Source organism: Bufo bufo, chromosome 2 (assembly GCF_905171765.1).
Source record: "Bufo bufo chromosome 2, aBufBuf1.1, whole genome shotgun sequence".
Classification (NCBI taxonomy): domain Eukaryota; kingdom Metazoa; phylum Chordata; class Amphibia; order Anura; family Bufonidae; genus Bufo; species Bufo bufo.
In genome coordinates this window covers 502,033,343-502,059,766 of record NC_053390.1, presented here as the reverse complement: position 1 = coordinate 502,059,766, position 26,424 = coordinate 502,033,343, and the positions used below count along the sequence as shown (strand labels likewise).

At 41.8% G+C, this 26,424-nt stretch overlaps 1 protein-coding gene across 4 annotated transcripts in view; it reads right to left on the bottom strand.

Annotated features, from left to right (window-relative positions):
• PDE4C (phosphodiesterase 4C) overlaps nucleotides 1-26,424 on the bottom strand; it is a 1,350,958-nt gene that overhangs the window by 139,592 nt on the left and 1,184,942 nt on the right. The window lies entirely within an intron of this gene.

Below are 26,424 nucleotides of genomic sequence, written 5' to 3'. Positions count from 1 at the left end.
TAGGGGCCATGCTGCAGAAAAAAAAAAAAAAAACTTTTACTGGAAAACCCATTTAACATTATTCTTCTATATTTCAACATTTGGAATCTTGCTTCTATATTGTATCTGGAGGTGAAAAAAATGTCCTTGTGTAGATCTGCTTTGCACAGCAAATTGAATTGGAATTCCTATTGTAACTATACTTGAAGAGGTTATCGTCTTGAGACAACCCGTTCCAATATAACCTATTATGTAATAGAAGGAGGTTCCCCTCTTTTATACTCTCATAAAGACAACCCCTGTCCATTTGCCAGGATATGTAAATTGCCAGCATTTAAGAGCACTTTCCTCTGCAGCGACCACTGCAAGTGAATATTCACGAGACAACTCCTTTAACCCCTTACTGACTCAGCCCTATTTCACCTTAAAGGGAACCTGTCATGTGGATATTTGATTATAATCTAACTAATTATATACAATCATTAACTACTAAAAAGTACCTTAGATGTATTCACTTACTGGTGTGACAGATGGTTACCTCATAATATACACACAAAGATGCCGCATGCTAATGAGCTGATTGGAGTCCGGCGTGATGTCATTGAGTCCAGCGTATATTTAATTAACAGCTATAGCCACTCCCCGGCCCACCTGCTGCTGATTCCTATGGAAACAAACTGTCATTCAGCAGCAGGTGGGCGGGGAGAGTCAGGAGCTCATGAATATTCATGACTCATCATTATCAACTTTGAAACGCTTTGACTTATCCAGGCCATTCTGAGATTGTTTTTTCGTCACATATTGTACTTCATGACACTGGTAAAATGAAGTAAAAAAAAATCATTTTTATTTATAAAAAAATATCAAATTTACCAAAAATTTGTAAAAAGTTGCAAATTTCCAAGTTTCAATTTCTCTACTTTTATAATACATAGTAATACCTCCAAAAATAGTTATTACTTTACATTCTTCATATGTCTACTTCATGTTTGGATCATTTTGGGAATGATATTTAATTTTTTGGGGATGTTACAAGGCTTAGAGGTTTTAGAAGCAAATCTTGAAATTTTTCAGAAATTTTCAAAAACCCAATTTTTAGGGACCAGTTCAGGTCTGAAGTCACTTTGCGAGGCTTACATAATAGAAACCACCCAAAAATGACCCCATCTAAGAAACTACACCTCTCAAGGTATTCAAAACTGATTTTACAAACGTCATTAACCCTTTAGGTGTTCCACAAGAATTTATGGAAAATAGAGATACAATTTCAAAATTTCACTTTTTTAGCAGATTTTCCATATTAATAATTTTTTTCCAGTTCCAAAGCAAGGGTTAACGGCCAAACCAAACTCAATATTTATGGCCCTGATTCTGTAGTTTACAGAAACACTCCATATGTGGTCGTAAACTGCTGTACGGGCACACGGCAGGGCGCAGAAGGAAAGGAATGCCATACGGTTTTTGGAAGGCAGGTTTTGCTGGACTGTTTTTTTTGACACCATGTCCCATTTGAAGCCCCCCTGATGCACCCCTAGAGTAGAAACTCCAAAAAAGTGACCCCATTTTAGAAACTACGGGATAGGGTGGCAGTTTTGTTGGTACTAGTTTAGGGTACATATGATTTTTGGTTGCTCTATATTACACTTTTTGTGAGGCAAGGTAACAAGAAATAGCTGTTTTGGCACCGTTTTTATTTTTTGTTATTTACAACATTCATCTGACAGGTTAGATCATGTGATATTTTTATAGACCAGGTTGTCACGGATGCAGCGATACCTAATATGTATACTTTTGAAACAAAAAAAAATCATGTTTTAGTGTTTCCATAGTCTGAGAGCCATAATTTTTTCAGTTTTTGGGCGATTACTTTGGGTAGTGTATGATTTTTGCGGGATGAGATGACGGTTTCCTTGGCACTAATTTGGGGTGCATATAACTTTTTGATCGCTTGCTATTACACTTTTTGTGATGTAAGGGGACAAAAAATTTAGCACAGTTTTTATTTTTTATTTTTTACGTTATTTATCTGAGGGGTTAGGTCATGTGATATTTTTATAGAGCCGGTCGATACGGATGCGGCGATACCTAATATATATACTTTTTTTTATTTATGTAAGTTTTACACAATAATATCATTTTTGAAACAAAAAAAAAGATGTTTTATTGTCTCCATATTCTGAACCGTAGCTTTTTTATTTTTTGGGCGATTGTCTCAGGTAGGGGCTCTTTTTTTGCGGGATGAGGTGACGGTTAGATTGGTACTATTTTGGTGGGCAAACGCTTTTTTGATAGCTTGACAATTTTTTTTTATTTAGCACAGTTTTTATTTTTTATTTTTTACGGTGTTCATCTGAGGGGTTAGGTCATGTGATATGTATATAGAGCCGGTCGATACGGACGCGGCGATACCTAATATGTATACTTTTTTTTTTCTCCCTATTATTTACCAATTTTTTTTTTACTTTATTTGGGGAAAATGACGTTTTTGTTTATTTTTACTTGAAACTTAAAATTTTTTTGGGGGGGGGAAACTGTATTTTTTCAACTTTTTTTTTACTTTATTTTTTGTCCCACTTTGGGACTTCAACTTTTGGGGGTCTAATCCCTTTTACAATGCATTCCAATACTTCTGTATTGGAATGCATTGGCTGTATGAGTAATACTGTGTGTATCACTCATACAGCTTCCGGCCTGTGAGATCCAGGGGGCTGGATCTCACAGGCTCGTCATCGGAAGGCAGTGTGATGCCTTCCTTAGACATCGCGCTGCCTTCCACGCCATCGGGTCCCCCCTACAGCCGCATGGGGACCCGATGGCACCGCTGCCCGCCGCACCAGGTAAAAGCCGCAAACCGCAGGTCTGAATTGACCTGCGGTTTGCGGCGATCGCCGACACGGGGGGGTCACGGGACACCCCCCGGCGTTGTGACAGGATGCCCGCTGAATGATTTCAGCGGACATCCTGTTGCGATTAACCCCCACCGCACCGCAATCGCGATATAAACTTAGGACGTTCCGGTACGTCCTAAGTCTTCAAGGGGTTAAAGGGATTCTGTCACCAGTTTTAACCCTATTAAGCTAGTTGACATTAGCAATGTGCTAATGTCAGCTAAACCTAACTAGCCTATTCCTACTTTTATCTATGCTCCTGTTACGCCAGAAATATATCTTTAATAATATGCTAATTAGCCTCTAGGAGCGAGGGGGCGTTGTTCCTGCTCCTAGAAGCTCCGTTCTCCCACCTTTGTCGCCTCCCTCCAAGTCCTGATTGACAGGGACAGGCAGCGCTCGCATCTGTCTGCCAGCCAGCCCTGTGCTCTGGTGAAATCTTGTGCAGTATTTGGCGCAGGTGCGGTGAGCTGGCAGCCTGGGAGCGTCTTTCCCTCACCGCGCCTGCGCCGAATGCTGAACGGCGCGAGATTTCACCATAGCACAGGGCTGGCAGACAGATGCGAGCGCTGCCTGGCACTGTCAATCAGGACTTGGAGGGAGGCGACAAAGGTGGGAGAACAGAGCCTCTAGGAGCATAATTAGCATATTATAAAAGTTAGATTTCTGGAGTAACGGGGGCATAGATAAAAGTAGGAATAGGCTAGTTAGGTTTAGCTGACATTAGCACATTGCTAATGTCAGCTAGCTTAATAGAGTTAAATCTGGTGACAGAAACCCTTTAAGGCCAGTTTCACTCAAATGTGGCTTTATCATGTACATATGTGATGTATTCAGATTTGAATTAATATTTGATTAGCATCTGCCATAGATGTTTATTTATTTTAAGGGGTTATTCCAAGTTGTGCTGCAATCCCACGCCACCTCCGGGATCACTTGCCATACATTGGGCATGTGATTCCAGCCTGGGATCACAACTTGCAGTCTGATTCTGTCACCGAAGTGCTTGCAAGAGATTCAGACTCAAGCATGTGCTGTGGGTTCTAAACCCAGGCTGGGATCAGGGTGGTGGCCCCCAGTGGTTTTAGTTCTTTGTTTTATGACCTGCTGGTGAAGTTGTGCCATACCGGTGTCCTGAGTGGTCACGTGCCATACTACTAGCATCACTGCATCAAGTAAATGGGACAAAAATGTAATACCTGCTCATCTACGAGTAGCGGTTTACAGTGTGGAGCAATGTAAACAGGTGTCTACAACACTGGCTCATCCTGGGGGTGACTAAAGTCAGACCTCCACTGATCAGATATAATGTAGATGCTGGGTGATAGGCTATCAATATTTTGAACCTGGGAAACACCTTTAATCTGCTCCAGGTAAATATACAGTCAGGTCCATAAATATTGGGACATTGACATAATTGTAACATTTTTGGCTCTATACACCACCACAATGGATTTGAAATAAAACAAACAAGATGGGCTTTAACTGCAGACTGTCAGCTTTAATTTGAGGGTATTTACATCCAAATCAGGTGACTGGTGTAGGAATTACAACAGTTTGCATATGTGCCTCCCAATTGTTAAGGGACCAAAAGTAATGGGACAATTGGCTTCTCAGCTGTTCCATGGCCAGGTGTGTGTTATTCCCTCATTATCCCAATTACAATGAGCAGATAAAAGGTCCAGAGTTCATTTCAAGTGTGCTATTTGCATTTGGAATCTGTTGCTGTCAACTCTCAAAATGAGATCCAAAGAGCTGTCACTATCAGTGAAGCAAGCCATCATTAGGCTGAAAAAACAAAGCAAACCCATCAGAGAGATAGCAAAAACATTAGGCATGGCCAAAACAACTGTTTGGAACATTCTTAAAAATAAGGAACGCAACGGTGAGCTCAGCAACACCAAAAGACCCGGAAGACCGCGGAAAACAACTTGGTGGATGACCGAAGAATTCTTTCCCTGGTGAAGGAAACACCCTTCACAACAGTTGGCCAGATAAAGAACACTCTCCAGGAGGTAGGTGTATGTATGTCAAAGTCAACAATCAAGAGAAGACTTCACCAGAGTAAATACAGAGGGTTCACCACAAGATATAAACCATTGGTGAGCCTCAAAAACAGGAAGGTCAGATTAGAGTTTGCCAATTGACATCTAAAAAAGCCTTCACAGTTCTGGAACAACATCCTATGGACAGATGAGACCAAGATCAACTTGTACCAGAGTGATGGGAAGAGAAGAGTATGGAGAAGGAAAGGAACTGCTCATGATCCTAAGCATACCACCTCATCAGTGAAGCATAGTGGTGGTAGTGTCATGGCGTGGGCATGTATGACTGCCAATGGAACTGGTTCTCTTGTATTTATTGATGATGTGACTGCTGACAAAAGCAGCAGGATGAATTCTGAAGTGTTCAGGCAATATTATCTGCTCATCTTAAGCCAAATGCTTCAGAACTCATTGGACGGCACTTCACACATTTCACTTCAGGGAAAGAAGTGAAATGTTATGCAATGGCCAAGTCAATCACCTGACCTGAATCCGATTGAGCATGCATTTCACTTGCTGAAGACAAAACTGAAGGGAAAATGCCCCAAGAACAAGCAGGAACTGAAGACAGTTGCAGTAGAGGCCTGGCAGAGCATCACCAGGGATGAAACCCAGAGTCTGGTGATGTCTATGCATTCCAGACTTCAGGCTGTAATTGACTACAAAGGATTTGCAACCAAGTATTAAAAAGTGAAAGTTTGATTTATGATTATTATGTCCCATTACTTTTGGTCCCTTAACAAGTGGGAGGCACATATGCAAACTGTTCGAATTTCTACACCGTTCACCTGATTTGGATGCAAATACCCTCAAATTAAAGCTTACAGTCTGCAGTTAAAGCACATCTTGTTCACTTCATTTCAAATTCATTGTGGTGGTGTATAGATCCAAAAAATTTTGAATTGTGTTGATGTCCCAATATTTATGGACCTGACTGTATGTCAGAGGTGCAGTTGGGCTGTATGCAGCTGAATCACGTGCTGAGCTGGCTCCATACACAGCTGTATAAAGAGATATGAGAACTCCAATTCCAGTCATTTCACCCCTCAGTCCCCATGGTCAGTAGCGACGGTAGGGGGGCCACTGGCTTCACCCCAGAAGGCCTCACCGGCCATGCCCACCTCAGTGAAGCCACACCCCCATCACCGGATGGGAAACAAACAGGGGGAGGAGAGGGAAGAACTTTCTGAATGGAAGGTGAGCTGGGGGCAGCCGGGGTGCTTATCTCCCCCTCAGGGAGCCATGTCTGCGGTTCTAGTGACTGACTGGAGGTGAGAGAAGCCTCAGTCAGTTGCTGCAGCTCACGCTCAGACAGCACTGTGCTGCTGTCTGAGTGTCAGCTACTGAAAGGGTGGACATCCCTGCGTCTGTTCAGGCCTTGCGCCGGACGGAGGACAGGGAGCCGAAAAACCGGACGTTTGGCCACCCTAAGCGATGATGGCATGTGAGAGGTTAGTCAGAGGGAAAGGGCTGAACGGTTGTTATTAAAAGATACAACTTGTCCTGCAAAAAAAAAAAAAAAGCGAGCAGAAAAGTAAAATAGTTATGGTTCTTGGTAAGTGTGGAGGAAGAAATGAAAACGAGAAAATTAAAACTGGCCTGGTCTTCAGGGGGTTAACATTGAAATTGTTTGACACAAAAAGGAAAACGTGCATACAGTTTTGTTACCTTTTTGTGCCTTACATTGAAGTCAGATGTTACAAATGAAGCAGCAGATGACAACTGCCACAATGTAGGTTTTTTTCCCGATCGAATTTCCCCTTGAATTAGAAGTGGATGACGCCTGATGACAATGTACAGTTTCATATCCTACTCAGTCCTACAGTAGAATTCTTCAGTCAGCCTCTCCCCAGCCTGAAGCTGCTCCCCAGGTGACAGGAGACAATAGATTGTGGTTTCCTGCACAGTAAATGCAGATGAAGCATACTTTAAAGGTAAGGTGTCACCTATCATTTTTTATGCCAGTTAAAACCAGAGATACATATCTACCGGTAATTTTTCTAATCAGTTTTTATTTATTTATTTATTTTACGTACTTATATAGCGCTGACATATTCTGCAGCGCTTTACAGACATTAGCTTCAAGCTGTCCCCAATGGGGCTCACAATCTAAGGTCCTTATCAGTATGTCTTTGGAGTGTGGGAGGAAACTGGAGTATCCGGAGTAAACCCACACAAACACGGGGAGAAAATACAAACTCCTTATTTTCTAATTGTATATTTTTTAGTCCATTTCCTGAACATGGTTATGGTGGCTGCCATCTTCCCTGGTCTCTCCACAGATGTTGTATTCAGTGATGAGCAGTGCCTGGTTTCCCCCAGACATGACACTTACCCTCAGTTCACACCTGAGCGTTTTACAGCGCGTTCCTACGCGCTGTAAAACGCTCAACAAGGAGAAACCAATGCTTCCCTATGGGAATGGTTCTCATCTGGGCGTTTTACAGCACGTACGATCGCGCTGTAAAACGCCCGACGCTCAAACAAGTACATGAGCGTTTTTTCGGGCGTTTGTCGCGCGTTCCCGTACAAAGACTTTCGGGAACGCGCGACAATGTGTGTTTGCTTGTCTCTGTATGCGCGATTGTAAACACCCGTACAATCGCGCATACAGAGCGCTCCTTTCAGAACGCTCCGGTGTGAACCCAGCGTTAGACCCGCCGAGCAGCAGCATATTGTCGGGAAGGATTGTCTTTCCAAATCATGTCCAATTAACTGAATTTACCACAGGTGGACTCCAATCAAGGTGTAGAAATGGAAGACCCCCATAGCTAAATTTCAAAGGGCCTGAATACTTATGGCTATGTAAAAATTTAGTTTTTCCTTTTTAATAAATTTGAAAAAAAATCTAAAATCCTGTTTTCTTTTTATTAAGGGAGATTGAGTATGAGGGGAAAACGTGATTTTTTATTTATTTTAGCACAAGGCCGCAACATAACAAAATGTGAAAAAAAGTTAAACGGTCTGAGGACTTTACAAATGCACTGTATATATGATATCTGTCATTGTAATCCTGCCTATGATTATGATTAATGGCTGCTGGAAAGCAATTGCTACAAAATAGGAAGAGTCGACATATTATTAGGCCAATATTGTATGTGAGTGAGCAATAGAAGTCATACTCACAAGTCGCTGGTACAAAACCTTTTGTTTCTTTTATTTCTTTACTTCATTCCAATATAAAATGGTACATCATGAGGGACGCTGAGACAGACATTGCTCACACCTCCTCCCCTCTACGCGACGTTTCGGGAGAACACGCCCACTTACTCATGTAGGCAGGTAGAGGGGGAGGTGGGGTATTTAGAGCACCAACAGCTGATACATATATGCAAACCATATCCTTTTATACAAAATACATAGCCATAAATAACCCTAAAACATGAAAGTGATCAATCATATAAATGCACTAAAGCTATTAAAGACTGGAGTTTCACTATCCAAAAGGTCTCCCTTTGTAACAATCTCCTACTGTTATTCTCCTCATGGACTCCACTTTTTACTACCTCCACAACCTACCAACGTGTATAAAAGGATATAGTTTGCATATACAGTGCTGCCCATAATTAATCATACCCCTGACAAATTTTGACTTAGGCCCCTTTCACACGGGCGAGTTTTCCGCGCGGGTGCAATGCGTGAAGTGAACGCATTGCACCCGCACTGAATCCGGACCCATTCATTTCTATGGGGCTGTGCACATGAGCGGTGATTTTCACGCATCACTTGTGCGTTGCGTGAAAATCACAGCATGCTCCTCTTTGTGCGTTTTCCACGCAACGCAGGCCTCATAGAAGTGAATGGGGCTGCGTGAAAATCGCAAGCATCCGCAAGCAAGTGCGGATGCGGTGCGATTTTCACGCACGGTTGCTAGGAGACGATCGGGATGGGGACCCGATAATTATTATTTTCCCTTATAACATGGTTATAAGGGAAAATAATAGCATTCTTAATACAGAATGCATAGTACAATAGGGCTGGAGGGGTTAAAAAAATATATATATATTTATCTCACCTTAATCCACTTGATCGCGCAGCCCGGCTTCTCTTCTGTCTTCATCTATGCTGTGCACAGGAAAAGGACCTGTGGTGACGTCACTGCGGTCATCACATGGTCCGTCACATGATCTATCACAACGGTGATGGACCATGTGATGAGCGCAGTGATGTCATCAAAGGTCCTATTCCTCAAAGATGAAGACAGAAGAGATGCTGGCTGCGTGAACAAGTGGATTAAGGTGAGTTACATTATTTATTTATTTTAACCCCTCCAGCCCTATTGTACTATGCATTCTGTATTCAGAATGCTATTATTTTCCCTTATAATGTTATAAGGGGAAATAATACAATCTACACAACCTTGAACCCAAACCTGAACTTCTGTGAAGAAGTTCGGGTCTGGGTACCACATTAAATTTTTTATCACGCGCGTGCAAAACGGAACGCAATCGCAGTCAAAACTGACTGCAATTGCGTACCTACTCGCGTGGGTTTGCCGCAACGCATCCGGACCTTATCCGGACACGCTCGTGTGAAAGAGGCCTTAAAGTTACTTTTATTCAACCAGCAAGTAATTTTTTGACGGGAAATGACATAGGTGTCTCCCAAAAGATAATAAGACGATGTACAAGAGGCATTATTGTGGGAAAAAAACATTTCTCAGCTTTTATTTACATTTGAGCAAAAAGTGTCCAGTCCAAAATTATTCATACCCTTCACAAACTGTCCCAGTCTGTGGAAAAATCAAAAGTTCTATACCATTTCAAATAGTCCAAGCTGTTCTAAAGCATCCTAATTACGCTGATTAATTGGGGACAGCTGTTTTAATCAACTCAACAGGTGAAAAACAGCAGCTCTCTGCAGTTTGTTTGTGGACAGTCATGGCTAAGACAAAGGAGCTCAGTGAGGACCTGCGGCTGCCCATTGTGGCTACTCACAAGTCAGGAAAGGGCTACGAGGCCATTTCTAAATGTTTTCAAGTTCCAGTGGCTACAGTGCAAAGTATTATAAAAAAATACAAGATGTTTTGCACTGTGGAAAATCTCAGAGGACGTGGTCGGAAGCCAAAAGAGACACCTGTGCTGGCCAGGAGGATAGTTAGAGAGGTGAAAAAGAATCCAAGGATCACCACCAAGGCCATCCTGGTGAATCTGGGCTCTGCTGGTGGCAATGTCTCAAGGCAGACAATCCAACGGACACTGCACACTGCTGGGTTCCACGGATGCAGACCAAGGAGGACGCCACTTCTCCAGATAAGGCACACAAAAGCTCGCTTGGCCTTTGCAAAAGCTCATCTGGACAAAGAAGACGACTTCTGGTCTTCTGTGTTATGGTCAGATGAAACAAAAATTTTATTGTTTGGTCACAATGATGTTTCCTTCATTTGGCGTAAAAAAGGAGAAGCCTTCAACCCAAAGAACACCATCCCCACTGTCAAACATGCTGGTGGGAACCTAATGCTTTGGGGATGTTTTTTTTTTTTTTTATTCTGTTTATTTGAAGCAGATTCACAAAAAGACAAAAGCAAGGGTCATGTACCCACATATCATACAGCAAAATACTTCCCCCCCGTTCCCAAGACAGGGGCAGAGGGGTCAAATATAGCATTTAAAGGGACACGAACCCTATACATGTGAATCTGACTGCATTTTTCAGTTTAAATTTAAATAAATAAGACAATAATCAAAGAATCGGGGAGGAAAGTAAAGAAGTGGGGAGGGAGGGAGCATAGGGGGGAAAAGAAAGGCAGGGCTAAACTGCCAGAGGACCCAAGGTATTACCTAGAGACGATTTAAGGTACCAGGAGGTGTACTGAAAGGGTTTGACCAACTCCTTGATCTCTTCGGGACTAAAGTGTGCGGCAATAAAAGTGCGCCATTTGCTGAAAATTTTTGAAGCTGAACACTCCTTGTGTCTCGTTGCCTCTATTCTTTCAAAGCCCAACAGTACCTTCAACTCAGAGACCACAGCGTGAATATCTGGCATGGTATCCATAAGCCATCGTTGAAGCAAAACTCTTTTGGCTATCAGCAATACAGAATGTAAGATTATCAGGATCTGAGTTGGACTGCCAGGCTGTCCCCCCTCAAGACGTATATAATGAAAGACCAGAGCCTGGGGCTCCATAGGTAACTCTAACAACCAGTGTTTCTTGACATAGTCGACCACGGTGGCCCAAAAATGAACTACCTTGGTACATGTCCATATACCATGCCAGAAATCCGTTGCCACCACTTTACAATTTGGATAATGGGTAATGCGATCCGGGAATTGAGGCGATGCTGGAAAATTAAAGCCATAAATGGCACGATGCATCATTCTGAAATATGTAATAAGTAGATAATGTCGCACTAAAATAAGGTGGGGATCCAAACAGAGGTGCACCCACTAACAGACAACACCCAGTCTGAAGGAGATAAATAATATAAATAATGGAAGTGGGGCACACTCTAGAAGTATAGGGATCTTTATTAACATATAACGCTATTAGTAACAAGACAGTGTGGTATCAGCATATATAAAAGAACAGCAGATAAATACTATGACACTAGGATAATGGATTAAAAACCACAATAAATACAGAGTAAAACTATGCGAATATAATAAAGTAAAAATGTATTAAATCAGGCAATGGGTATTAATAAATATGGATCCCAATAAATATGTTGTTGAATTCAGATATTCAATAGTGATCATACAATCGTCAATGGTGATCATGCAAACAATTCACTGATCGTACTTGGTATGTAGTACCGTGAATTTTGCGGTAATGTAGGTGATCCTCTCCTGGTGACAGTCCTTAATCACAACTGTTATCAATAGTCAAAGTCCTAAGCGTATGCAGCCTAAAGGTTTTGTTAGACAGTAGTCAGGCTGTTCATACGCACAGCGGCGTCCCGCTGTATTTGCTATGAAAAGCGATCGCTTGGAAGAGATGTGCAAGGTCTTACCCGAGGGTTTTGAAGTCCTAGATGCTGGGCTCTCGACTCGGCGTGTCTGTCCTGACTCCGGTCTCAAGAGCTGGTGTCCAGATTCGAATTTTGGCGTCAGTGAAGTTTGTTTGCTACACTTGGTGTGAACCTAGCGTATAGTAGCGTTGCGTCACTAAACGATTTGTCAAATAAATCGTTTAGTCAAATATAAAATGCAGCATAACCGCATTGAAACTATATGCGCCTTCTGTAGGATATCTTTTCATAAAGTGCACTGGACTACTGAATCAATATTTATATATATGGAAACATACCATCATTACCCAGATATCTTTGACATTCTACATCAGGATGCCTGTGATATTTTCCATACAAATGCTTCCAATATATGTTTATCACGGCAGCCGTATACCATGTCGATATGTTTTACAGCATGTGACTATTAGGGTAAATGTAAACCCCACTATATAATTTGTTAGTCACCGCTATGACCGCATTATTGACCAATGTAATATAAATATAAATAAATGCCTATACACTGAAACAATTACCCTTGAGACTTAGATATACATTGAAGCCGCACTGATACATAGGCGGTAACAGTGCGCTTTTTATGATGTGATTTCAAAAGCAAATGTTGATTCTTCTGTTAGGATAGATGTGTCATTTTCACTCACTGATGATATTTTTATGTCATATGCATATATGGATGTTTTTAAATGGACTTTTTTGATATTTACTATCTTCTAGCTCAATTTTATATTTATCTCTTCTCTTTATATAATGTATTAATCTATTATGCATGCAAGGACACTTGCCAACCTTAGGATGAGATAGCCGACATAAAGAGTATCACCCTTTTCTTATACACGTTTAAATTCAGAAATAATCTCTATGGATCCCAATCCCAAAAAATCCTGGATTCCAAACCAGTCCTTTTCTGCATTCCTTATCCACTATAAAAGTGGAACACAAGCAGGGGGATGTTAACCACTGAGGAAGGGGTCACTCTTGTAAATCCCCGAAACGCGTCTGGTATTAATCCCCCCATCAAGTAGAGAGACCCTGCAAGACCGAGGAAGCCTGGAAGATTGCCGTTCAAACCAGCGAATTGCCGAAGTGACGCAACGCTACTATACGCTAGGTTCACACCAAGTGTAGCAAACAAACTTCACTGGCGCCAAAATTCGAATCTGGACACCAGCTCTTGAGACCGGAGTCAGGACAGACACGCCGAGTCGAGAGCCCAGCATCCAGGACTTCAAAACCCTCGGGTAAGACCTTGCACATCTCTTCCAAGCGATCGCTTTTCATAGCAAATACAGCGGGACGCCGCTGTGCGTATGAACAGCCTGACTACTGTCTAACAAAACCTTTAGGCTGCATACGCTTAGGACTTTGACTATTGATAACAGTTGTGATTAAGGACTGTCAGCAGGAGAGGATCACCTACATTACCACAAAATTCACGGTACTACATACCAAGTACGATCAGTGAATTGTTTGCATGATCACCATTGACGATTGTATGATCACTATTGAATATCTGAATTCAACAACATATTTATTGGGATCCATATTTATTAATACCCATTGCCTGATTTAATACATTTTTACTTTATTATATTCGCATAGTTTGACTCTGTATTTATTGTGGTTTTTAATCCATTATCCTAATGTCATAGTATTTATCTGCTGTTCTTTTATATATGCTGATACCACACTGTCTTGTTACTAATAGCGTTATATGTTAATAAAGATCCCTATACTTCTAGAGTGTGCCCCACTTCCATTATTTATATCATTCTGAAATATGTTTCACGCCACGTTTCACTTATTACACACTGGCGGACCTTGCTCCAGCCTTCCAGGATCTTTTCCCCGATCTCATCATCCATGGTGATGCGTTCCCACTTCTTAAACAGGGTGGATACCTTGGCCTTTGTGAAGTTGCCTGAAAGAGCCCTATATAATCTTGAAAGGGAAACTGTTTGAGGAGAGAAACTAAGGACCTCATCAAAGGAGTTCGTAGTCGCCTCCTTTGACAGATCCCGTAACCTGTGTGAACAGAAACCCAAAATCTGCATTATTAGCAGGAAATGGGAATCCGGCAGGGCATACTTTCCTTCAATTCCTTTGGGGTCAGCCATCGCCTCTCCCCTCGGTGCATCAGATGTTCTGCCCTTGTCAACCCTCTAGACATCCATAGCTCAGAAGGTCTCGATCCAATCCCCAAAGGGAACTCAGGGTGACCCCACAGCGGCATCCATTTAGAGATTCATTGAGGCAAATCTACTGTTTTCCTGATCGCCTTCCAGGCTGCTATCGTATCTCTCAATAAAAGCGAAGTTTTAATATCCTTGGGCAGCGAGGCCACGTTAGAGTGTAGGCACGCTACTAAATTCCAAGGAGTCACTAGGTTTTGTTCCAGTTCTCTATTTGAAAAATGGTCAGTATTGTGTACCCAATCCGAAATATGTTGCATAAGACAGGATAAATCGTATCCCCTTATGTTCGGGAATTTCACTCCTCCCTCCAGTTTCCATAACATGAGCTTTGAAAGAGAGATACAAGGACGCCTACCGGACCACAAAAACGTGGTAAACGCCTTATTCAGAGCAGTGATATCGGTGTGTTTCAATAGAATCGGAAGCGTTTGGAGGGGGGAGAGCAGCTTAGAGAAGCTCATCATTTTGATGAGCTGACATCTGCCAAGAAGAGACAAGGGGAGCGAGTGCCATCTCTGTAATTCAGATATGATTTTCGCTATGAGGGGAGGGTAATTCGGTTGGTATAGTGACCCAGGGAGCTTACCAATTTTCACCCCTAGGTAAGTAATATGTCTCTTAACAGCTGTTAGGGAGAACCCCGAATCCGTCCAGAACTGGGGGGGATTCGTGGCATGCAACTCCAGGATCTCACTTTTGGATGAATTTATTTTATAACCCAAGAAGGACCCCAAAAAACGTAGGAACTCCATTAAGGGGCCTAGATGTCGCTGAGGCGTGTCCATAAAGATCAAAAGATCATCGGCATATAAAGCCAGCTTGACCTCCTTCTTACCTATAGTGATTCCCGAGTACAGTTCAGAATCTTTTTGGGGATGTTTTTCAGCCAATGGACCAGGGAACCTAATCACAGTAAACGGCACCATGAAAAAAGAGCAATACATGAGGATTCTCAACAACAACATCAGGCAGTCTGCATGACAATGACCCAAAACACACAGCAAAAGTGGTGAAGAAATGGTTAGCAGACAACAACATTAACGTTTTGGAGTGGCCCAGCCAGAGTCCAGACTTGAATCTGTGGAGGGAGCTAAAGATCAGGGTGATGGCAAAAAGACCCTCTAACCAGAAAGATTTGGAGCTCATTACTAAAGATGAATGGGAAAAAATACCTGTGGAGACATGCAAAAAGCTGGTCTGCAATTATAGGAAGCGTTTGATTACTGTAATGGCCAATAAAGGCTTTTCAATTGATTATTGAGAAGGGTATGAATAATTTTGGACTAGACACTTTTTGCTCAAATGTAAATAAAAGCTGAGAGGTTTTTTTATTCCACAATAATGCCCCTTGTACATCGTCTTATTATCTTTTGGGAGACACCTATGTCATTTCCCGTCAAAAAATTACTTGCTGGTTGAATAAAAGTAACTTTAAGTAAAAATTTGCCAGGGGTATGAATAATTATGGGCAGCACTGTATGTATCAGCTGTTGGTGCCCTAAATACCCCACCTCTCCCTCTACCTGCACGCATGAGTAAGGGGGGGGGGGGGGTGTTCTCCCGAAACGGCGTGGAGGGGAGGAGGTGTGAACGATGCCTGCCTCAGCGTCCCTCATGATATACCATTTTATTTTGGAATGAAGTAAGAAATAAAAGAAACAAAAGGTTTTGTACCAGCAACTTGTGAGTATGACTTCTATTGCTCACTTACATACAATATTGGCACAATGAGGAAAATAGAACACACAAGTCTGCAAGTTTGAAAGACTGTCAGTGCTGGGTTAAGCAGAGCTCCCGGTGTGGTCTTGTATTTGCTACAGGTGACTGAAGTGCTACATATTATACAGACTAATTATTAGGTTTAGAGGCCAGTGCAAGATATTAGAACTATTTAAATATAGCTAGTGACATGGAAAAAATATACCAAAAAGTCTAAGAATATGTTTAACCTCTTCAGGACACAGGTGATCGGAAGCCGGTGCTTACTCAAATCAGCAGGCACCTCGGCTAAATGCGCGGGGGGGTCCCGGGACAAAGAAGAAAGTGAAAAAAGAAAAGTTTAAAAAAAAAAGGTTTTCCCCCCAAAAAATTAAAAGTTTCAAGTAAAAATAAACAAAAACGTAATTTTCCCCAAATAAAGTTAAAAACAATTGGTAAAAAATAGGGGGGGGGGAATTAGACATATTAGGTATCGCCGTGTGCGTATCGACCGGCTCTATAAACATATCACATGACCTAACCCCTCAGATGAACACCGTAAAAAAAAAAAAAAAAAAAACTGTGCTAAATAAACCATTTTTTTTGTCACCTTACATCACAAAAAATACAACAGCAAGCGATCAAAAACGCGTACGCCCACCAAAATAGTACCAATCTAACAGTCACCTCATCCCGCAAAAAATTAGCCCCTACCTGAGACAATCGCCCAAAAAATTTAAAATACTATGGCTCAGAATATGGTGACACTAAAACATCATTTAAAAAAAAAAAAAAAGCTGTTATTGTGTAAAACTTACATAAAAAAAAAGTATACATATTAGGTATCACAGCGTCCGTATCGACCGGCTCTATAAAAATATCACATGACCACCCCTCAGGTGAACACCGTAAAAAAATAAAAATATAAACGGTGTAAAAAAAATCATTTTTTTGTCACCTTACATCACAAAAAGTGTAATAGCAAGCTAATAAAAAGTCATATCCAGGCCAAAATAGTGCCAATCAAACCGTCATCTCATCCCGCAAAAATCATACCCTACCCAAGATAATCGGCCAAAAACTGAAAAAACTATGGATCTCAGACTATGGAAACACTAAAACATGATTTTTTTTTGTTTAAAAAATGAAATCATTGTGTAAAACTTACATAAATAAAAAAAAATTATACATATTAGGTATCGCCGTGTCCGTGACAACCTGCTCTATAAAAATACCACATGATCTAACCTGTCAGATGAATGTTGTAAATAACAAAAAAAAACTGTGCCAAAACAGCTATTTCTTGTTACCTTGCCTCACAAAAAGTGTAATATAGAGCAACCAAAAATCATATGTACCCTAAACTAGTACCAGCAAAACTTCCACCTTATCCCGTAGTTTCTAAAATGGGGTCACTTTTTCGGAGTTTCTACTCTAGCGGTGCATCAGGGGGGCTTCAAATGGGACATGGTGTCAAAAAACCAGTCCAGCAAAATCTGCCTTCCAAAAACCGCATGGCATTCCTTTCTTTCTGCGCCCTGCCGTGTGCCCGTACAGAAGTTTACGACCACATATGGGGCGTTTCTGTAAACTAAAGAATCAGAACCATAAATATTGAGTTTTGTTTGGCTGTTAACCCTTGGTTTGTAACTGGAAAAAAAAATATTAAAATGGAAAATCTGCCAAAAAAGTGAAATTTTGAAATTGTATCTCTATTTTCCATGAATTCTTGTGGAGCACCTAAAGGGTTAACGATGTTTTTAAAATCAGTTTTGAATACCTTGAGGGGTGTAGTTTCTTAAATGAGGTTACTTTTATGGAGTTTCTATTCTAGGGGTGCATCAGGGGGGCTTCAAATGGGATATGGTGTCAAAAAAAACAGTCCAGCAAAATCTGCCTTCCAAAAACCGCATGGCATTCCTTTCCTTCTGCACCCTGCTGTGTGCCCGTACAACAGTTTACGACCACATATGGGGTGTTTCTGTAAACTACAGAATCAGGGCCATAAATATTGAGTTTTGTTTGGCTGTTAACCCTTGCTTTGTAACTGTAAAAAAATATTAAAATGGAAAATCTGCCCAAAAAATGAAATTTTGAAATTGTATCTCTATTTTCCATAAATTCTTGTGGAACACCTAAAAGGGTTAACAACGTTTGTAAAATCAGTTTTGAATACCTTGAGCAGTGTAGTTTCTAGAATGGGGTCATTTTTGGGTGGTTTCTATTATGTAAGCCTCGCAAAGTGACTTCAGACCTGAACTGGTCCTTAAAAAGTTGGTTTTTGAAAATTTCACTGAAATTTCAAGATTTACTTCTAAACTTCTAAGCCTTGTAACGTCCCCCAAAAATAAAATGTCATTCACAAAATGATACTAACATGAAGTAGACATATGGGGAATGTAAAGTAATAACTATTTTTGTATGTATTATAGAAGTAGAGAAATTGAAACTTGGAAATTTGCAAATTTGTCCAAATTTTTTGCAAATTTGGTATTTTTTTATAAATAAAAATGATATTTTTTTACTCCATTTTACCAGTGTCATGAAGTACAATATGTGACGAATGGCCTGGATAAGTCAAAGCGTTTTAAAGTTATCACCACTTAAAGGGACACTGGTCAGATTTGCAAAAAATGGCCTCTTCCTTAAAGTGAAATAAGGCTGTGTCCTTAAGGAGTTAACATAAAGATTTAAAGAATAGGTCATTTTCTGATGGCACATTAGCTTTAACTTTAGTGTCTCTTTTTAAAGGGAATCTGTCACCTACCAAAACAATCCCAAGCCGCCAACAGTACCCACGTGTAGTCAGCAGTGTGTTTCTGTTGATGCCTTTTTTCCTGAAGGCAGATGCAGCAAAGGTACTGAAAAAGTTGTTTTATCCCCTGCCCGACGTGCTTCTCCACACATGCTTGAAGTCAGGGAGGCAGCTTGCTTCAAATCACGGTAACCACGTCCTCTTCCCTGCCCCTTCGCTGTGACTGACAGCGCTTATGCACGAGAGTTCGGCTGTCTTTGCCGAACAGCCGGCTGTTAGTCACAGTAAAGGGGCAGGGAAGGGGGCGTGGTTACCGTGACTTGAAGCAAGGAGGCCGCTGCCCCCTTGACTTCAAGCATGTGTGGAGAAGCACGTCGGGCAGGGGATAAAACAACGTTTTCAGTACCTTTGTTGCATCTGCCTTCAGGAAGAAAGGCATCATCAGAAACACACTAAGGGTCCATTCACACATCCGTGTGTGTGTTTTGCGGATCCACCGATCCGCAAAACACGGACAGCGGCAATGTGCGTTCCCCATTTTGCGGACCGCACATTGCCGGCACTAAGAGAATATGCCTATTCTTGTCCGCTATTGCGGTCAAGAATAGGACATGTTCTATTTTTTTCAGGATCGGAATTGCGGACCCGGAAGTGTAGGTCCGCAATTCCGTTCCGCAAAATGCGGAATGGAATTGCGGATGTGTGAATGGAGCCTAAATGTAATAAATAAATCTGTAATTGATGAATGAGTGTCCTGAACTTTAGTCCTTGTTACTCCACAATTTATGACATATATAGAGATCCTTAAAGCTAAAGTTTAGACATACTATATATGACTAAGCAACCTTTATTATCTCTTGGCATCTTTATTATAATGATCAACTTTGTGTTTATTGCTGGTGATTAGTATACCATTCATTGTGTGGAAAAACAGCAACAGCCATGCTGGTAATGGATTAGATTTTGCTAGTCATAAAACAGTACTACATGCTTCTCCACATAAGTGCTCTTATCTCCTCTATAGGGGAATATTTATTTATCTAAATGCACCCAAATTCTGGCTTAGGCTAGTTTCACACTACAGTTCAGAGATGTTGCTTTCTGGATTCAAAATTGCCAGATGCTGCCTGAATGCGTCCCGGCCCCATTAACTATAAAGGGGATCGGCAGAGATCTGGCCACTACCTGGCAAATATGCCTAAAATCAGACGGACTAAAACTGCTTTGCGCAAGAACACTATGTCCACCACTGTCCCTCTTTCCAGGCTTCTACCCACCTCCTCATAAGATCAAATCAGGTTAGCCTAAAAACTTCTGTCCTTGGTACACCCATGCTGGCTGTCACTAAGTTATGATATCATTTATGGCCATGTCCTCCTTTATAAAATTCCTTAAGACTCCTCTTTTCCCACAATGGATGTCAAAGGGGTTGTGCCACAGTAAGTGGCATTTATCATGTAGAGGAAGTTAATACAAGGCACTTACAAATTTATTGTGATTGGCTATATTGTCTCCTTTGCTGGCTGGATTTATTTTTTCATCACATTATACACTGCTTGTTTCCATGGTTACAACCACCCTGTAATCCATCAGCGGTGGCCATGCTTGCACACTATAGGAAAAACTGGTGGCGTCTCTGCAAGCACACATACATAAGTAAATGCCTTGTAATACCTTTCTCTACATGATAAATATTATTTTCTGAAGTAACACAACCCCTTTAAGCTTAAAAAATCCCTTAAGAGTCCACTTTCAATGGAAGTTAAGCTTACTGGCCTATAATTACCTGGGGAAGACATAGGACCCTTTTTGAATATGGGCACCACATTTGCCTTGCGCCAGTCGCTGGAGGATCTCTTAAAATAAACAGCAGGAAAGCAATAACTGTACTGAGTTCTTTTAAAGGGACACTGACAGGGCCAAAAAGCATATTTAGGTATATATATGACATTACAGGTCTTATAAAGTGTATTAGAATCATCTAAGTATCCCCCCTGTCCACCTTATAAATACAGTAAAATGAAGTTTTATAACCTGCTTGAATCGTGTTCAATCTGCCCAAGGGGCGGCGTTTCATCTCAACTTGCGCCCAGCCAGCCTCGCCACAACTGCCGTTTGAAGCGCCACCCAGCTCATCAATATTCACTTCGCTGGGCGGCTACTAGTGTCCCCGACGCAAGATCCGGCGCATGCCCAGTACAATCCTATGGGCATCGGCCTCCGGCTCATCGTCGGGGACACTAGTAGCCGCCCAGCGAAGTGAATATTGATGAGCTGGGCGGCGCGTCAAACGGCAGTTGTGGCTAGGCTGGCTGGGCGCAAGTTGAGATGAAACGCCGCCCCTTGGGCAGATTGAACACGATTCAAGCAGGTTTTAAAACTTCATTTTACTGTATTTATAAGGTGGACAGGGGGGATACTTAGATGATTCTAATACACTTTATAAGACCTGTAATGTCATATATATACCTAAATATGCTTTTTGGCCCTGTCAGTGTCCCTTTAAGAACTCTTGGGGGGGGGGTAATCCATTTGTTGAGGAGCCTTGTTCACATTCACCTTGTTTAGCATAGCTTGGACGGTATCTACATTCAGCCAATTCAGTATATTACTGGATGTACTAACGGTACAAAATTTTTGGTGACACATTTCCTTTAGGCCTCATGCACACGGCTGTTGCTCGGGCGCTATCCGTACGGCTGCCGCGACAGATCCAGGCCCATTCAAATTCAAAAGGTCCGTGATCCGTCCGCACTGTAAAAAAATAGAACATTTTCTATTTTTTATGCAGTGGGGAGGCACGGAGAGAAAGACCATGGAAGCACTCTGTAGTGCTTCCGTGCCTCCGTTCCGCACCACTCCTTCCGGATTGCCGGCCCATTGAAGTGAATGGGTCCACATTTGTGGTGTGTTGAGCACATGGCCAGTGCCCGCATATTCCAGACCCAACGTGCACGGCTGTGTGCATGAGGTCTTAAAGGGGTTTAGTATCTTTTGATTACTGATCGACTCCCAACGATCAGCTGTTTGAGAAGATGACAGCGCCAAGTGACATCAAATTATTATTACTATTATCATCACCATTATAATTGGCCTGGGTACGGCTCAACCGCTGCCAATCAGAGGGTGATGATCTATTCAAAGGATAGATCATCAGTAATCAAAAGGTACAGAACCCCTTTAAGCTATGCATTTAGCTCCATGAGCTACCATTGTCTTTCCTGTGTTGTGCATGGCATAGCCAGTATTCCAGAGAATGCCACCTTGGAGGTCCTTCTCTTAAGTTTGCAACCTGTTTCTTTGAAATCATTCTTAAGGACCCCCCACCTACCATGTATTCTGTCATTGGTTCCAACATGGACCAGAACTGCTGGGTCATCACCAGGCCCTCCCAGTAATTTATCTAACCCTTCCACCAAAGCAAACCATTCAGTTGAGGGGGTTTTGGTGATAAATTATGCTATCCATCTTGCTGATTATAGAATCCCCTCTAACTACCAATTGTCTAGGCCTATCTTCACTACCATACCATCAGTGAGCAGCATGCTCCTCTCAAGATTGTCCATCGCCCTCAGTGCTGCATTTTGCTCTTCCAGATCTCTAATGCGAGCTTTCAGATGGGTAACATGCTCACATCTTTCACAGTGGTATTCACCCTGGACCTCCTTCTCTAGTTGTCTATACATAATGCACTGAAGAAAACCTTCAGTCCTGTGAGCCATTATCCCATTTACAACAGAGAACAGTAATTATAAAGTGCTAAAGGGGGCATGACTTAAAGGGATTCTGTCACAAGGATTTATCCTACAGAGATATTGATATGTGCCCATCAGTCTCCTTGTTTTGTATTAAATGATCCCACTCTTACTGCTCTGTGTGTATTTTATTCATCAAAAAAGCGATTTTATTGCTACAGTCAGGTCCATAAATATTGGGACATTGACACAATTCTAACATTGTCTCTATACACCACCACAATGGATTTAAAAAGAAACAAACAAGATGTTTTAACTGCAGACTGTCAGCTTTAATTTGAGGGTATTTACATCCAAATCAGGTAAACGGTATAGGAATTACAACAGTTTGCATATGTGCCTCCCACTTGTTAAGGGACCAAAAGTAATGGGACATAATAATAATCATAAATCAAACTTTCACTTTTTAATACCTGGTTGCAAATCCTTTGCAGTCAATTATAGCCTGAAGTCTGGAACGCATAGACATCACCAGACGCTGGATTTCATCCCTTGTGATGCTCTGCCAGGCCTCTACTGCAACTGTCTTCAGTTCCTGCTTGTTCTTGGGGCATTTTCCCTTCAGTTTTGTCTTCAGCAAGTGAAATGCATGCTCAATCAGATTCAGGTCAGGTGATTGACTTGGCCATTGCATAACATTCCACTTCTTTCCCTTAAAAACTATTTGGTTGCTTTTGCAGTATGCTTTGGGTCATTGTCCATCTGCACTGTGAAGCGCCGTCCAATGAGTTCTGAAGCATTTGGCTGAATATGAGCAGATAATATTGCCCGAAACACTTCAGAATTCATCCTGCTTTTGTCAGCAGTCCCATCATCAATAAATACAAGAGAACCAGTTCCATTGGCAGCCATACATGCCCACGCCATGACACTACCACCACTATGCTTCACTGATGAGGTGGTATGCTTAGGATCATGAGCAGTTCCTTTCCTTCTCCATACTCTTCTCTTCCCATCACTCTGGTACAAGTTGATCTTGGTCTCATCTGTCAATAGGATGTTGTTCCAGAACTGTGAAGGCTTTTTTAGATGTCGTTTGGCAAACTCTAATCTGGCCTTCCTATTTTTGAGGCTTACATCTTGTGGTGAACCCTCTGTATTTACTCTGGTGAAGTCTTCTCTTGATTGTTGACTTTGACACACATACACCTACCTCCTGGAGATTGTTATTGATCTGGCCAACTGTTGTGAAGGGTGTTTTCTTCACCAGGGAAAGAATTCTTCGGTCATCCACCACAGTTGTTTTCCGTGGTCTTCCGGGTCTTTTGGTGTTGCTGAGCTCACAGGTGCGTTCCTTCTTTTTAAGAATGTTCCAAACAGTTGTTTTGGCCACGCCTAATGTTTTTGCGATCTCTCTGATGGGTTTGTTTTGTTTTTTCAGCCTAATAATGGCTTGCTTCACTGATAGTGACAGTTCTTTGGATCTCATCTTGAGAGTTGACAGCAACAGATTCCAAATGCAAATAGCACACTTGAAATGAACTCTAGACCTTTTATATGCTGATTGTAATTGGGATAAAGAGGGAATAACACACACCTGGCCATGGAACAGCTGAGAAGAGAATCGTCCCATTACTTTTGGTCCCTTAACAAGTGGGAGGCACATATGCAACTCTTGTATTTCCTACACCGTTCACCTGATTTGCATGTAAATACCCTCAAACTAAAGCTGACAGTCTGCAGTTAAAGCACATCTTGTTCGTTTCATTTCAAATCCATTGTGGTGGTGTATAGAGCCAAAAATGTTAGAATTGTGTCGATGTCCCAATATTTATGGACCTGACTGTATGTAAATTAGCTTGATAAGGAGCCCAAGGGGTTGTCCCACGATCCATTGGAGCCCAGCCGCGCCCATCGTTCCGGAGCCTGGACAGCCACGTGTGACTATAATTTCATACAGTTAGTTACTGCAAAGAACACTGCACTACACACAGGCGCAAATTTACTCGATAGTTTCCATCAGGTTTTTTTGCACAAACAATACTGCAAACAATGAATTCCAACAAATATGCACTAACATTTCGGACATTTTTGGTTTGTCTCCAGATTTAAAAGATGACAAGGAAAAGGAATGGTCTACAAGGAAACGAGGAAGGGTATGGTCACATTGTCAGTTTTTTTTTTACTCGATTTAGGAAGCTAAAATCATGTTTAGATTATAAAAGGAAAGAAACTATTAAGAACAGATATTACTTATTCTTTTTTTTTTTTATCCACATAAAAACCCTGAATGTCTGGCCATATTTGGAAAGTATCATTATCCAAATTTATTAGGAAAGCCTGAACATGGTGCAAATTTAAGTGCAAATGTATGTCTGCTCAGAACACTTCAGCTGTTTCTTTTATGAACACTGGCATAGTAAATGTGTACAGGGCAAAAAAGAAAAAGGAAAATGTTAATCAAAGAGCTGTTTGGATGTGGATCCAAACGTTCTTAGAGTAACCGCAGGGCGCCAATAGGAAGGAGAGTTGTTGGCAAAAAAGCAGAAGGAGTGGTAGGCGACTGCTGTTAGTGGCTGTATATGTAGAGAAACTGCTACATAGATATAACGAGGAAGGAATTAAGTTGTCAGCCACAAGAAGAGGCACCATCTATTAAAAGGTGCTAAATATCAATATAGGGATGTAGAATAAAATATGGATAAAAGCATAAATAAGTAGTAGTCACGTGAAATGCGTAAATAAATGAGTAAAAATTGGGAGAGAAGGAATGCCCACCTAAAATAATGATAATAGTATCCACGATAATACCGCTGGTAAAATAAAGATTATAAAAGTTGCAATTATAAATGGATAACTCACTTCACCAGGGAGGTGGTCTGTGGGATAAAGCTCAAGAGTAAGACACCCACAAACTCAACCTCCCCCGCCTGGATCGCTTGTAGTATCTTAGGAAGAACTTCAGTCCCACAAATGGTACTTCCGGTAATATCCTTTAGGCCTCTTTCACACTTGCGTTGTCCGGATCCGTCGTGTACTCCATTTGCCGGAAGTGCCCGCCAGATCCGTAACACCGCAAGTGAACTGAAAGCATTTGAAGACTGATCTGTCTTCAAAATGCGTTCAGTGTTACTATGACAGCCAGGACGCTATTAAAGTCCTGGTTGCCATAGTAGTAGTGGGGAGCGGGGGAGCAGTATACTTACCGTCCGTGCGGCTCCCGGGGCGCTCCAGAATGACGTCAGAGCGCCCCATGCGCATGGATGACGTGATCCATGCGATCACGTCATCCATGCACGTGGGGCGCCCTGACGTCACTCTGGAGCGCCCGGGGAGCCGCACGGACGGTAAGTATACTGCTCCCCCGCTCCCCACTACACTTTACCATGGCAAACAGGACTTTAGCGTCCTGGCAGCCATGGTAACCATTCAGAAAAAGCTAAACGTCGGATCCGGTAATGCGCCAAAACGACGTTTAGCTTAAGGCCGGATCCGGATTAATGCCTTTCAATGGGCATTAATTCCGGATCCGGCCTTGCGGCAAGTGTTCAGGATTTTTGACCGGAGCAAAAAGCGCAGCATGCTGCGGTATTTTCTCCGGCCAAAAAACGTTCCGGTCCGGAACTGAAGACATCCTGATGCATCCTGAACGGATTTCTCTCCATTCAGAATGCATGGGGATAATCCTGATCAGGATTCTTCCGGCATAGAGCCCCGACGACGGAACTCTATGCCGGAACAGAACAACGCAAGTGTGAAAGAGCCCTTAATGGTATCACAGGTCAGGTATCCATTTAGATTTGCTACTTTTATCATCTTTATTTTACCAGCGGTATTATCGTGGATACTATTATCATTATTTTAGGTGGGCATTCCTTCTCACCCAATTTTTACTTATTTATTTATGCATTTCACGTGACTACTACCTATTTGTGCTTTTATCCATATTTTATTCTACATCTCTATATTGATATTTAGCACCTTTTAGTAGATGGCGCCTCTTCCTGCGGCTGACAACTTCATTCCTTCCTCATTATAGTAAATGTGTGACAGTGTTTACAAATTGAAGATATGATGGCACCATCTACTGGCCTGTATAGGTACTTGACATCAAAAGTTGCAGACATCGCCATAGATGTATTAAATGCAGTGCAATCTGCCGACAGCATGTTATAGAGCAAGAGGTGCTGAGCAGATTGATACA